The sequence below is a fragment of the Puma concolor genome, chromosome A2 (assembly GCF_028749965.1).
Source record: "Puma concolor isolate L17-30 chromosome A2, mPumCon1.1.hap2, whole genome shotgun sequence".
Classification (NCBI taxonomy): Eukaryota; Metazoa; Chordata; class Mammalia; order Carnivora; family Felidae; genus Puma; species Puma concolor.
The window spans coordinates 136329843-136345260 of NC_141668.1; the positions used below are offsets into that span (position 1 = coordinate 136329843).

At 42.9% G+C, this 15418-nt stretch overlaps 1 protein-coding gene and 1 long non-coding RNA gene across 3 annotated transcripts in view; both read right to left on the bottom strand.

The window, feature by feature from the left end:
- TAFA1 (TAFA chemokine like family member 1) overlaps positions 1-15418 on the bottom strand; it is a 506957-nt gene that overhangs the window by 382376 nt on the left and 109163 nt on the right. The gene's annotated exons all lie outside the window — the stretch shown is intronic.
- LOC147583553 (uncharacterized) lies at positions 1485-5424 on the bottom strand. The gene is made up of 2 exons (XR_015248299.1): positions 4046-5424; positions 1485-1722 (listed from the first exon to the last, which is right to left on the bottom strand). It is a non-coding gene; the product is annotated as an uncharacterized LOC147583553 (long non-coding RNA).

Sequence of the window (15418 nt, forward strand, 5' to 3'; positions counted from 1 at the left end):
CTGCCCAGGCCATCAAGGGTATGCACATCAGAAAAGCTCCCAAGTATCTGAAGGATGTCGCTTTGCAGAAGCGATGTGGGCCATTCCATTGCTACAAGCTACAATGGCAGAGGTGACAGGTGCTCCCAGGCCAGACAGTGGGGCAGGACACAGGGTCAGTGCCCAAAAATAGTGCTGAATTTTTACTGCACATGCTTAAAAATGCATGCAAATCCCCCAAGATGCGGTGTAGAACTTACAGGGTCCACGGTCAGATTAACCCACACATGAGCTCTCCCTGCCACACCGAGATGGTCCTCACTGAAAAAGAGCAGAATGTTCCTAAACCGGAAGAGGAGGTTGCACAGAAGAAAAAGACATCCGAGAAGAAACTGAAGACACAAAAACTTAAGGTCCGGGAGTACATTGCTGCATAAGATAAATGCAAATAAAAGTAAAAAAAAAAATTGAGTTAATATAGGTACACTGCATGAAGATGGAGTAACGGCTGGCACTAAGAGCTTAGCGAACGCTTAACTATTAACTTCTCCAAGCTTCAGTTTCCTGAGCCAGAAAATAGGGGTAAAAACATCACCTATCGCACATGGTTGGTAGGACAAGGAAGTGAGATAACACACGTGAATTGCCTAGTTTACTTCCAGATATGAGCACTCGGTTTTCCCGCCAGTAGTAGGCATAGTAATAACAGCAGCTTTACCTCAAAGGGACACAAAAAATGAATACTGTTAATTAAAAAATTATTTTGTGTAAAAATCCCACATCTTCGGCTTTTAATTTTATTTAGCAGATTTTTTTTCCCATTTGGGTATTCTGATTCAGGTACTGTTGGGGATTTGATTTTCACAAGACATCTTGGACTCAAATAAATTTGCTCTTGATTAAAAAAAAAAAAATCTTGGGGCGCCTGTGTGGCTCAGTCGGTTACGTGTCCGACTTCCGCTCAGGTCATGATCTCACGGTCCATGAGTTCGAGCCCTGCGTCGGGCTCTGTGCTGACAGCTCAGAGCCTGGAGCCTGTTTCAGATTCTGCATCTCCCTCTCTCTCTGACCCTCCCCTGTTCGTGCTGTGTTTCTGTCTCAAAAATAAATAAACGTTAAAAAAAAATTAAAAAAAAAAATCTCTCCTGTAAAGAGATGGCCTGTGCATCGTTCTAGCTTCACCTCCCCAAAGAGGGCTAGCCAGAGGCACACAGATATCTCTGCTGCTTGATGATGGTGAACAAGGAGGCCGCTTTGAAAGCTACCAGAGTTGTGAGGGATTCCAGCAGGGGACCTGACAGAGACAAAGCTGGGAAGCTTCAGGGACACAGACTAAAGGCTTGTCTGAAATCTCTGTAACGTTCCCCAGAACTTTCTCAAGTACCCGTCGTTTCACAGATGCTAAGTCTCGAGTCTGCCTGCATGCTGGTTCCTATCACTGAAATTTAGGAAGAGAGGACAATGCAAATACACAGTAATGACAACATACAATTTCTTAGACAAACTCATCTGAACTTGTGTCGATGTTTATTGCACGTTAATGAGGGACCCAGCACGTAGAAAATGCTCATTGGAACGACATGGATGAGGGAGGTTAAATACACGAGGCTTCCAGCAAGGTCCAGACTGCTGTGTTCCTTGGAATGGTCATAAAAAGGTCATATTTTTATCAGTGGTTGGGTAAATTTGTAGCACAATATGGAGCCATCTTTGGTCATAACCCATTCATCAGAAATAAGTAACCTGTAAGAGAAGCAAATGAAAAGCAAATTGATCTGTAGCAATTAATTAGACATACCGGATAACAAAGTTGCTCCTGACTCTTCCGCAGAGGACCATTTTGCACCCAGGCACTGGGCAGCCGTCAAATACAAGCAGCACTGACAGGAGCACAAGGGTCCCGCTTTTCCTCAAATTTCTGCAGCAGGTAATCAAAGACACCACACCTTTTACTTAATGCTCAGCGAGGGAGAGGGCGTTTTTCTTTCAGAATAAGAGCATGTTGTAGTATTTTAGATGCATTTGGTGGAACAGTTTACCAAGTGTGTTCTCTACACAAGCTCACATTTCAATTGCACACTAGGTCTGAGAAGGAGACAGGGTAGATGCCAAAAGGCATCCGACACCCAAGGAATATTATATCCAGGGGGGCTAAATGTCTTTGCGAGTAATGTATCTTTAAGTGGATGAAAGAGCCAGGCATGGAACTGATGTCCAGTGCAGGTATGGAAAACATTTCTCTTTCAAATATTTCAAGGGCTGCAAGGAAATTCTTAGCTCTGGGCCGATAGCAGACACAGATAGAGACATGCATTCAATAGCACGGAGGCTTTAGGGAGTATTTAAAAGTCCTCTTGCTCTTTCTCCATCCAATCTGTCAGTGCCAGTGTCCCCATGTTCCCAGCCTGACTTAAGTCATGTAAGTCTGTTTAGACAAGAAACCTATTGTATAGAGGTAGGTCTAACACTTCAGAAGTTATCATGTTTAGCATCTGATCACAATGTGTTAGCAGATACGCTATTTCGACTTCTGAGCTGTCCCCAGATGTACTCTGTTAGGAGAATTTCTCCCTCCTGTCCAGCATTGTCCAATGTCCATTCTACATCAGAATCTCCTGGAGAGAGTTTAAAAACTATTGATATCGAGGTTGCACCCCTCCCCAAATATCTGATGTAACGAATCCAGTCAAAAGACACTTGGAAAATATGTAAGGGAAGTTCTACATTTGACCATGTAAAAGGGTTTTGTTAGTTTTTTTTTTTTTTCTCCAGTAGGGTTTCTCAGAGTTTTTAATACATTCACGCATCATGTGACTCTCCAAGATGGGGAACCATAGTTGATAGAGTTTGGCAAACTTATTTCACTCCAAAGTCTTTTCGGTGTTGAACATTTCCTGGGACTCGTGTTGCATACTGACCTAATGAATTCTAGAAGAGAAGGAGGGATGTTTTCATCAGCTCTGAATTCCACAGGAGCCACAAGGCACCTACTAAAGAGAAAGACTCCATCCAAAGAAAGACATGATTAAGACGATCTTCCTAGTCTAGAGCCTCATGACTCAGTGAGGTCCCTGCCCCAGCCTCACCTGCCTCCTGGGGAGGTGGTTAGAAATGCAGAGTCTCAGGTCCCATCCCAGACCCAAGGAAGCAGCATCAGCTTTTGACAAGATTCCTGGGGAAGTCACAGGCACGTTAAAATTTAAGAAACCTTGCTATAATCCACCATTTTTTCAACCCCTTCTCAGGTTTCATCATTCTGGTTTTGAGACAGATGTCACCAGTGGGTCGACAGGAGGACTTCTTGTAGCACACCTTGTGCGCTCCACTGACGGACAAGGAAAGCTCAGACTCTGGTGGCACAACTCCAGGGGCATCAGGCACAAAGAACATAAAGGAGACACTGTCCCCCAGAGTTGTGTCAACCAAAGAAATATTTTCAAAATTGATACCATACCATGTAGATTATAGAGACTTCATACATGAGTCCTGTCAAAGAGATTTAATTGAGTCAAGCTTATCGATAACTGCTAATACTTTTTGAGAACTTAATAGGGTCTAGCACCTTGATGTCACTTTACAGTCTTTATTTTATATTATCAGTATGACAACACTCTAAGATATAATCTGTTATTGCCCTCATTTTTGATGAAACAGAGGTTGCTATGAGTTTATAAAAGATATCATGCTCAAGGTCAAAGAATTGAAAATAACATACGTGGGATTAGACTCTTGATCTAATGCTGAGACCACGCTCTTACTACAGAAAAGCTGAATTAAGAAAAAATCTGTAGGAAAGATTATTGAGGTGAGAAATTACAGGAGAGTTCATATGAAGAGAGAGGTTAATATGAAAGGCATGGCTAGAATGTGTTCTTAGGGGACTAGGTTTTGCCCAATTTAAAATGAAGAACACTGCATAAGCAGACAATGATGAAAAAATATTTGCTACATGATTACAATGTCTGATCACACTAACAGATAATTTCCATAGGCATTTAAAAATCTTCAAAGAGCTACTCTCTTGTTTTACGCTCACCATAGTCCAATGGAGACTTTTACCACTTACATGTTCAGGGACAAGGTAAGTCCCAGGAATTTAAGAACTCCTGAGATCTTGAAGCCTGGAAGTGATGATGGTGAGATACAAAACCAGGTCTTGAAACTTTCATACTCTGAGCTCTCTCCACTACAGCATAGCCACCTTCCCAACCATCAGATAAATGTCAGGACCTTGAGAATAAAAAACGGTAGATCCACTTCTCAGCTGGCCAGCCTGGCCTGGACAGCCAACAGACACAAATGAGAGGGCTCATGGAAATGAATTGATAGAACCACAATAACAAAATTTAGAAAATGCCTTCCAACAATTTTTCACACTTTAGCAGACATTTGGTTCTGACAAATGGTCGATTCTGGTACCTAAGAGCACAGAAAGTTATTTTTCCACAGTCCTTAAATTTGATTTTTTTTTCTCTCTCTCTTGAAAAAAAAAATGTTTCTGCCAAGCCTACTAAAAAAAAAAAAAAAAAAAAAAAGGAAGAAAAGAAAGTCTCCTCCAGGTTTCCTGCTGGCATAAAGGGCATTCTGGATGGTGCGACAGCTCGACAAGCCCTATCATTAGTACAGGCCACAGGGACAGGGAGAGAGAGGAATTAGGCCAGGTCACAGATGAACAGTGTTCTAGAATTCTAGGGTCAGCAGGGATTTTGAGAAGTCAGTGCATCCATTCCTCTGTCTCCAAGAATGATTCACCTTTCCCCAATAATATGGACCATGATAGAGCGAGTTTATTCTATTTTACAGAATACTGGAAGACAGGTTTTTCTGTGGATCAACACTTTGCAAACACCTGTCCACTCTTACACATCTTCTCTTGGTTTTGGTTGTCAACTGAACCATGTTTTGCCTTCTCTCCTCCCCACCCTCCCATTCACCCAGGAGACGCGTGACAATGTCTGGAGACTGTTTTCGTTAAGACTGGAGAGGAGTTCACTACTGGCATCTAGAAGGTAGAACCCGGGATGTTGCTACATACCCACAGTGACAGGACAGCCCTGCAGCCAAAAATTATCTGCCCCAAAATTGAATATGCCAAGATTGAGAAACTTTACAGAAGAGAGAAGGGCAGTCATCCTTTGTATATTGCTGTCACAGTGTGGATGGGAAGGTAGGTAACACAATATTTGTTGATACAAGTGCCTACCCATAGTAGGCTAAAGTTCTATGCTTCAGAAACACATTTCTTCATAAGACATTTAAAGGATATGTAGAATTCTTTTTTTTTAAGTCATACTGACTTAACTCTTTACTGCCTAGCTGGGCTTAGCTATTGGACAATAATTCCATGAGGGCAGAAACCATATACGGTGAATCTCTACTCTCCCAGGGTCTACCACAGAAAATCGCAGTTGGAAGATGCTTCATATATGTTTTAAAAGTCTCTATGTAAAATTCAAATTATCTGGTTATATAAAAACCTAGGTGGATTTTCACCAAATTAAGGGCATGTGCTAAGATGGTCTATCTTAAAGTTACTGGTTATTTTGTGTACTTGATATTTTGGTGCTCCCTGGGTAAGGCATCTCAAAAACATGGATAGTCTTCCAGAATAGTTGAAACCAAGGAATCTTTGTGACTGTAATTGGGGCATGGCGTGCCATATGTGTGAAGATTTTATACAATAAAAAGTAACTGTGGTTTCCAAAGTGAGTCCCAAAGTGAAAATCATAGAGGTAAATTCTGCAAATTATGGACGCTGCTTTGCTTCCCACAAGGGCAACCCTATTTAGTCATGTAGTGGTCCACTTCTTGGAAATAAGCCACCACTGAGAGGAAAGTCTTAAAGAGAATCAGAGCTGAGCAATTCATGGCATGGGGTGTATTTAAAGTGCTCTTGGAAAGCTACCAATTACCAATATCACAGACACAACCCATTTCTGTTTTAACAGGAACTGCTTTAGCCCATCCTGTTAGAGTAGGAGGCTTCACCAACTTCCTTTAGACTTTAATTGATAACACACAAATCTGTTGCCACAGATGGTTGGGTGGGCAGCATCTGAAGCTGAGGTCTGGAAGAAGGCTTCCCACCCCCAGCAGATGCAAGAACATTCAAGAAGTGTCGATGCAGGGCGCACCATGGAAACAGAATTGAGGGAAGAGCTCTGGGTTGCACATCAAAGCACAAGGGGTCTGGATTAAAGGTGCCCCTGCATGAAGAAGGTTACAAGGTTCTAGCTCATCTTTATGTCATGTGCGAATCAGATCATATGGTTTTGAATCCCAGATATAGCAGCCATTAACCATGGGATCTTGGGCAACTTATTTAACTTCTCCAAGCTCTGCCGTTCCCCATATGCAATGGAGATTGATATCATACCTCTCTTTTTAGATTCTGAGAAGCTTGAATGAGATATAAAGACATTCTCTATTAATTATTAGTATTTCCCCATGTATAAAAGAGAACTATCCTTGAAATAACCTCTGTTTTCCTTGTCTTGGAAAATTTTTCGTTTGTTCGCAATATGGCATGCAGGATCTATGGCATCCCATTGATCTACAGGTAGGATGGCAGAACTCAACAGTTAGTAAGCTCAGTGACCTCAGATTCTTTAGGGACAACTGAAGGAATCTCATATAATGCCAACTGCTCAAAGAAAGTAGAAATCACCTGTGAAGGTAGATATCTCAGAATGAGGAGAAACTTCACTGAACTGGTCTCTTTCAATGGCAGGTGATTGAAAGTTAACAAAAACTGCCTGACGGAATAAACAGGAAGACATCAATGGACTCTCCTTCCAGATGAGAAGCCCAGTGCAAAGCTTCAGGCCAGGTGGTATCTAGCTGATGAAAAGAGATCATGGGGACTCTGTTTCTATCTCTTGGCTTTACTTCCTTTTGTGTTGACTTTGCTCTCAGCAAGGCCTTCTGCAGGGATGACTCCAACAGCTCCAAATATATATCCTCTCACTGTCAAGGCCAACAGACCAAAATGTATCTCTCCCCTTCACTCTTGTAAAAGGCTAAGGATTTAATCTGTTTTGGTCAGACATGGGTTGTCTGCCTACTATGGGCAATCAGAACACGTTCATGGGTTGAGGAGGGAAGAACAAATAATATATGCACTTCCCCCACTAAGAAATGTGCAATCCAAATGTAGTGGATATCATTCAAGGCGACTGAAGAGAAAAGGGTATGATTCTTGATCAACGCAGAAGCTGAGGCGCCTGGGTGGTTCACTCTTGTTTTCAGCTCAAATCATGATCTCAGGGTTGTGAGTTGGAGCCCTGAGTTGAGCTACACGCTGACAGCGTGGAGCCTGCTTGGGATTCTCTCTCTCTTCTTTCTCCCTCCCCCACCCCCCAAAGTAAATAAATACACTTTAAAAAATGAAAAAAAAATGCAGTAGTTTAATCTGGAAGGAGTTTCTGGAACAGGAAATTCGTTTTGATATTCTAGAAAAAGAGTAACATACTCAGCTGCTTCTGAAAGAGACCCTGTCCTCTTCCTTCAAAGCTTTAGGATAGTATCACCTACGAGGGAAAGGAAAGATCATCCTACAAAGTACTCTTATTTCTAGACCTTGAGAAACTAGTTTGGGAAACAATAAACCCCTGACATAATGGAAAAAACATTCTGGTGCTTTCACTCTTGTCTTTTGAAAACTTGTACCCTTGAAAACACTATTATGAGATTTTCCCCTCAGCCAAATCCTTGGGGCCTGAGTGGCTGATGGCAGGTCCTTAACAAACAGGTGAAAAGCAGAATGAAAGTACCCTTTGAAATTTCAGCGAACCACTGGGCCAAAATTCACTATCAACTGAGAAACAAATTAATTGATCCACACTGTATCTCATCAGAATGCTCACTGATGGAGGAGAGAATCCCACATACCCACAGGTATTTTTTTTAATTACACCTTTTTGATTTGTATCCACCCAAGAAGGAGACAAATCAAGAAAAAGAAAAAAAAAAATCCCCTGCTTTTCCCCCAGGGTCTGTTGTTCACCCCACCCCCTTTCTCCATTTAGGAACCCAAAACATATATATTTCGTTTCCTTCCCAACCTGCTCATTTAAAAAAAAAAAAGAGAGAAGTAACAAATGCACTCTGTGAATGGGGTTGCCATGGAGAAGCTGTTCCAGGTAAAGAATAGTCACTACAGAAAAGTGGCATGCAGCTTGTCAGCAGAAATGCTGCCGCAGCCCCAGAGCAATCATGATTCTGCCCCTGCTCATTTAAATACAACAGGGTTCTGCAGGTCTCCAGAAAAGGCTCTGTCCCTTCGTGGGGGGGCCTGACTTTCCAGAGGAGCTGCATCCTGGCTGTTTGTATTTAAATCAAAGCACACACTGTCGTATTTAAGAGAACCCTAATGAAAATCCTTTGTTTAAAGCTTTTCCTCTGGTTTCAGAGCATCAGGTTTACTTATAGTGGGATCAACCCATAGAGTTCTAACTCGGGACCTCTGCCAGTGTGAAGGAAATAAAGGTCCATTGTGAGCTGCCTTAGTTTTGACTCTTCTCTTTTTCTTGAAAAAAAGGCATCGGCCCAAATCAGAGGAATAAGTACAAGTTTACCTTTCTGGAGTCCAGCCTTTTTCTCTGCTGGTTAAAAATTATTCTTTTTTATTTATTTTTATTTAAAAAAAATTTTTTTAACGTTTATTCATTTTTGAGACAGAGAGAGACAGAGCATGAATGGGGGAAGGCCAAAGAGAGAGGGAGACACAGAATCTGAAAAAGGCTCCAGGCTCCGCGCTGTCAGCGCAGAGCCTGACGCGGGGCTCGAACTCACGGACCGCGAGATCATGCCCTGAGCCGAAGTCGGACGCCCAACCCACTGAGCCACCCAGGCGCCCCCAAAATTATTTCAAGACTATGTAAGTAAATTTAGGTTCCTTTATTAGACTTCAGCATAACAGCTCAGGTTTCAGAGAAAGGAAGTATGTTTAAGGGGGCACGAGATACACACACATACCCTAAATATGCAGGAACCATATCCATCTAGCATCATACCTAAGGTTGTTTCAATGTAAAATGGAAAGAGAATCTTGATATTTTGGAAGGAACAAAGAAACGGTGATTGTGACTCAGTTAAGACTTGTTCAAATAAACTGCTATTCAGCAAGCCCTCATGATCTAATCCTTCAAGAATCGGCTTCTAGCTTTGAGCACGCAACAAATACCACTGACATTTCTTAAGTATCTATTATGTTCCAAGCACGAGGCTGGATCCTTTATACTCATAACTGTGTTTGGTCCTCAAAGTAACTCCATGGTGGTTTACAAACAAGAAAATAGTGGTTTAGGGGCGCCTGGGTGGCTCAGTCGGTTAAGCGACCGACTTCGGCTCAGGTCATGATCTCACGGTTCGCGAGCTCCAGCCCCTCATCAGGCCCTGTGCCGCCAGCTCGGAGCCTGGAGCCTGCTTCAGATTCTGTGTCTCCCTCTCTCTCTGCCACTCCCCTGCTTGCGATCTCTCTCTCAAAAATAAATAAATAAACAACAACAACAACAACAACAACAATAATAATGAAGAAGGAGGAGGAGGGGAGGGAGGAGGAGAAGAAAATAGTGCTTTAGAGCGGTTAAGCAACGTGCCAAGGCCTATTCTTCCATACTCTGGCCAAGCTGAAGGTTCAACCCTGGGTCTTGCAGACTCCTGCAGAGTGTGTGCTTCTTCCTCCACGCTGCCAGAAAATCAGGAAATGACAAAATTCAGCTGCGGGACCGCAGCCACGCAAAGCACGTGCCCCATCACTGAGGACTGGGACAGCATCAGAGAAGAAATGATAGAGGCTTTGTTTGGCCTGGGCTAGGTATCCCGGAGATGCATTATGGCAGACACTGCTGGACGACCATCTGAGATCTACTCTCCCCGGCTCTTTGCTAACAAGTGGCAACATGCCCAGCTTCACTACTACACTTGCCAGGCTGCTGTACAGACATGTGTGGCGAGTGACATGTAATCAAAAGCTTCGGGCAAGGTTTGCAGCGAAGTTTTCTAAAAGGGTCTCGTTTGGCCAGTCTGTGTCTTCTTGCTTTTTCACCTGCCTGCACACCCATCTCAGGGCTGAAAGGTGGGTGACAAGTCATAATAATCAGAGAGGAACTCAGAAGATAGAGACCAGGGGCTAAGAGACTTCACTAACCTGAAGACAGTGATTCAAGTCCTGGTTTCTTGTTTATGTAAAAGAAAATTACCGTGACTCTTCTTTAAGCCAGTTTTACTTAGGGCTTCTGTCATACAAAGTCAAAACCAGCCCAACTGAAACTTCCATGACGTTAGAATAAGAAAAAGGAGTCAGAATTCATTCCTTTGTCTTCCCAGTGCGATGATAGCATCCCGGAGGCTAGAGACCTTATCGCTTACATCTCCTTTTTTGCCTCCCCCAATACCCAGAACTTTTCCAGATAAACAGCGGAGTCTATAGTCACTTGCTTACTTAAGCCAGTAGATATTTTAGAAAAGAGCCAAGGAAGGTCTAACTTTCCGGATGTCATTTTTTTTTTTTTAAAGCTAAACCCTGGATGGATTCCATCAGGCCACTGACACTGACTGACAGTAAGCACCATCTACCTGAAGAAAACAACAACCCAGAATTAAATTTGTCTCTCAAAACGACACCGGCTAACAAAGGAGATATGTGGATATTTAAATTATAGTTGGCAAAGAAATGACTTTTTATGCACACACACACACACATGCACGTGCACACAAACACACACCTATCAGGGGTCCTTGTAGAAACTCATCCCACTGAGAGTCTGAAGGCAACTTGAGTGTCGGTCTCCTGATTGAACCCCCTTCTCCCTCTAAGGACTCACTGTGGCCTTGTTCCCTTTCAGGCCATTGGATCTATTTACTTTTGAAATCTCCAAATTTCCCCCCCACCCCCAGTGCCTAGTTTGCATACTTACTCTCTCCTCTTGCACATGCCTTGGGAAACCTGGGTGGCTCAGTCGTTTGAGCGTCTGACTCTTGATTTCGGCTCAGGTCATGATCTCATGGTTTGGTCAGTGAGATCAAGCCCCATGTCTGACTCTGCACTGGCAGCACAGAGCCTGCTTGGGATTCTCTCTCTCTCTCTCTCTCTCTCTCTCCCTCTCTCTGCTCCTCCCCTGTCCAAATGCACACACACTTTCTCTCTCTCAAAATAAATAAATAAACAAACATTTTGTAAAACTAGAAGGCATTGCTCTACAGTTGTTTAATCTTCTCTAAAGCCACAGTACCCCCACTGGTAAATGAATAAAAGAATAAAATCTCATCTGGTTGTTGGCTAGATTCTATGAGGTTATAGATTAACAAGCCTGGCATAGTATAAGCTTCGTGAGATATAATCAATCAGTAAATATTGGTGGCCTTGGTTGTATGACTCAATCAAAATTCAATCTCATAGCGACATTTATTTTAGCTCTCCCTTTACTCCAATCAATAAATCAGGGATCTCCTTTTAATCCAATTACTTAATCCAATCCAATTAATCAGTCGTCTCCATTGCACTATTCATTTCAACTAATGTCCACTCTTATTCTGATGCCCAGCCCCAATCCCACACTCTCCAAGAGTCCAGTCCAACCACTATGACATCAGAAATGCCTCCAAGTTTTGCATTCCATCCAGCCCATGGGGCTTTACAAACTGAACTTGAACCACAATGCTACAGTGATTCTAACACATGAGCTTGAATGCTGAAGGTTTTATGCAGCCCAACGCCCTGCAGCAAGACACCCAAACACCCACCTGCGCTCAGTAGCCGAAACCCGTATTCACTCTGCGGATTTAACAGTCCACAGCAACAGCGAAAAAGTTTGCTTAAACTACCTCAGAGCAACACTAGTAAGTACAGCGGCGGATTGAAGAAGGGCAGCAGCATGGTGGTGAGAAATCTGAAAATAAACATAAAGATGCCGGAAAGGTGGGACTTGAAGGCAATTGACCTATGCTCTTCCTCTGGGGAGAATAGAGGCAACTGACTGGCCAGCTCAAACAGTTCCGACAGCCACCTTAGAGCCAGACTCTCCTTTTGGGAATGAGTATGAGTCCAGGGGTGATTCTAGAAAGATGACACCACGCATCATCCAGAGCGTGGGAGAATGTGGGATCTCCCAAGAGGAGCTGTAGGAATCACTGATGAGGTTAAACAAACAAATAAATAAATAACCACTACTTCATGATGGTTCCAAAGATCACATGGGCGACCAGTCCCATGTCGCTGCAAATAATTACCCGGGAGACGCTAATTCCCCAATTCATTCATTACACATGGACTGGTTTCCTAAAATATTTATTAAGGCATTATGCCGGTACTAGGGATAAAATGGTGAATCGTCAGAAAAAGTCTCTACCTTCATGGAGCTGCTCATCCTTTGGGACAGGCCGACATCAAACAAGTCATCAATGAATGACCAAGAGAATAACAGGTTATGAAGGAAAAGGACAGGGTGATGGGCTGGAGATGAGCTGGAGAGGTGACAGGGAGGGCTTTACAGGGGGCGTAATATTTGGGCTGAGACAGTCACAATGAGGAGGAACCATCTCTGCAAAGATCTAGTGCAAAGAGAGTCTTGGAGGCAAAAGGAACAGAGGTACAAAGGCCCTGAGGCAGAAAAGACTTGGTGTGCTTGGGGAAGAGAACTATGACAATAAAGGGAAACCGAGACAGGAGAGGTTGAAATGGACAGGAGCCAAATCGGAAGAGCTTTGGAGGCTGGAGTACAAACTCAAGGTTTTACTCTAACAAAGGAAGGTTTTAGAGCATTGCAAGGGCAAGCCCCAAGCTCTGCTGTGGCTTGGATTCAATGGAATAAGAGAAACAGGGAGACGACTCAAGAGGCTGCTGTGGAGGCCTGTATGGTTCAAGTGAGTCTGGGCAACGGCAGACATGGGAACAAATGGCAGGATTTGAGCTGATCTTGGAGAAAGAACCACTTGTGGCTTTTACCCAAAGGCCTCGCTACTCCAAATGTCAGCAGCAAGCTGTTCAAGTGCCTGAAATTTCTGAAATTACATAATTAAAAAAGAGAACGGGTTATGTTCAAAACTAACTCAAGGCAGAGATTTTAGGAAGTTTTGCTTCCAGCTTCAGCTTCCTGAATGCATGGCTGCTTTGTTGTTGGCCAACTCTTTAAACTAACTGAGGTGCGGTGGGTTCTACATCCCAGGGTCTGTCTCAGGCTACCTGGAAGGGTTGTTGTGAAAAGTTAACTAATTAATAACAAATAAAGTAAAAGCCTTTAAGGCTCTAGGCCAATATTTCCCAAACCAAAACACGTTTGTCCCAAGAAATAAGAAAATAAACACTGCGTAGTCAGACACAGGTATAGGCTTCTACATCACAGGACTTATCAGAGCCTTTAATGAATTAATGGGTATGTTACCGGCCAATATCATACTGCATTTCTCAAAATTATTTCAAGAAGGAGGTTTTTTTTTTTTTTTTTTTTCCTCTCAGACCACCTGGTTGCAACTGCCATGGAACCCAGTTTGGCAAACACTGTATTACAGAGATGGAAAAGACTATTACTGAGACACCAGGAGCCCTTTTAAAATCCAGAATCTGCTAGCGGGGATCATGTATTGCACAACTTATAATTGTCAGGGCTTTGGAGAAGAATTACCAGGTTAGGGAGTCAGCATCTTGCCTAGGTGCCAAACACATAAGGTACTGATCACACAGTAAGAAGAAAAGAGCTGCCTAGGCAACACATTTTAGAAATGGAGCCTCCCATAAACCATAGACGAAACCTGTGAAGTAGCCGTATTGATCTCCACGTAACAGATAGGAGAACTGGGCTTGAAGGGGTTGAGTGACCGACATCAGTACATGCAACTAATGTGAAACCAGGAAGGGAACTTCTAACCATTATACCAAAGGCTCATTAAAAAAAATATATATATAGGGGCGCCTGGGTGGCGCAGTCGGTTAAGCGTCCGACTTCAGCCAGGTCACGATCTCGCGGTCCGTGAGTTCGAGCCCCGCGTCGGGCTCTGGGCTGATGGCTCAGAGCCTGGAGCCTGTTTCTGATTCTGTGTCTCCCTCTCTCTCTGCCCCTCCCCTGTTCATGCTCTGTCTCTCTCTGTCCCAAAAATAAATAAACGTTGAAAAAAAAAATTAAAAAAAAAAAAAAATATATATATATATAGAGTATAGTGACACACAATGTTACAGTAGTTTCAGATGTACAACATAATGATTCAAGTTTTCTATACATTACGTTCTGCCCACCACAAGCGCACCTACCTCTGTCATCATACAACTTTATTACAGTATCATTGACCATATTCCCCGTGCTGTGCCTTTTATTCCTGTGACTTATTCTTTCCACAACTGGCTAGTGTGGCACCTGTTCCAATTCCAACCACAAGGAGCAGCAGAGAGCAAGACTGTCAAGGGTTATTTAAACCCTGGCTTTCCCACTTACCAACTGTGTGATGTTAGGCAAGTTGCTTAATTTCTCTGAGCCCTGGCTAACTCTTCTGCACCAGAAAGATAGTAACAATGCCCCCCATCCACTCTTAGGTTTGTTATGAGGATGAAATGGGACAAAATAAGTACTTAGCTCAGCTCCAGGCACATTGGGAGACCCTATTAAGTATTCAGTCTTGCTTACTATTTTGTATAGGATATTTAATTTGTATGTATAATTTGGGATGTTTCAGGGGCAAAGGCCCCCTGGGGGAATTCTGGGTGCCAAAAGATGAGGAAGAGCTTCACACTTTTCAGAGTTTTGATTAGCATGATTTATTCTGATGTCAAAGTCAAGGTTTAAGTGACAGAGCACAAAAGCTACACATTTTCACTTAATCTAGGGAGACTATCTTTTTCCAGAAATCAGCTTTGAGTAAAAGACTTTATCATTTTTTTTCTGGGAGCACTCAGTTTAGAGTTAACTCACTGAGCCTGAGCAATGTGAAGAAAATTGGAAACCTAGTGAGAGATAAAGACTTAGCTCCGGATGTCTAAATGATTCCCAAAGTATTGCTCTAAGTACCAGATTTTCTCTCCATGGAACGTGCCCACATAATAGCAGGTGGGGACAAGCACGGGAAGAACGGATCATGAGAACGTGGTAGACAACCAGGAATGACATGTGTGCATATGTGTGGAGGGAGTCTGTTGTGACTATGAATAAAGCTGCTGATTTAAAATCATACCTATTCTCGACTTAGTTAAATCCACAAGAATCCAGTTTTTGACCTTTAAAAAACAATATCATCTTGTTCACAGTCCCCTGTGAACTGCTTGTCTACTTAATAAAATTGTTGCCTGGCTCATAAAGTTGTGGCTGAAGTCCTGCCTCTTAGCCATTAACTTCAGGATCTGAGCACAGTCTTCTATTCATTACACTCTTACGTCTCTTAGCAGAAGGATGTAGAGTCTTGCTTAGAATTGGATTTGGATGGCCTCCGATCTTGATGAGTTTAAATTGGAAAA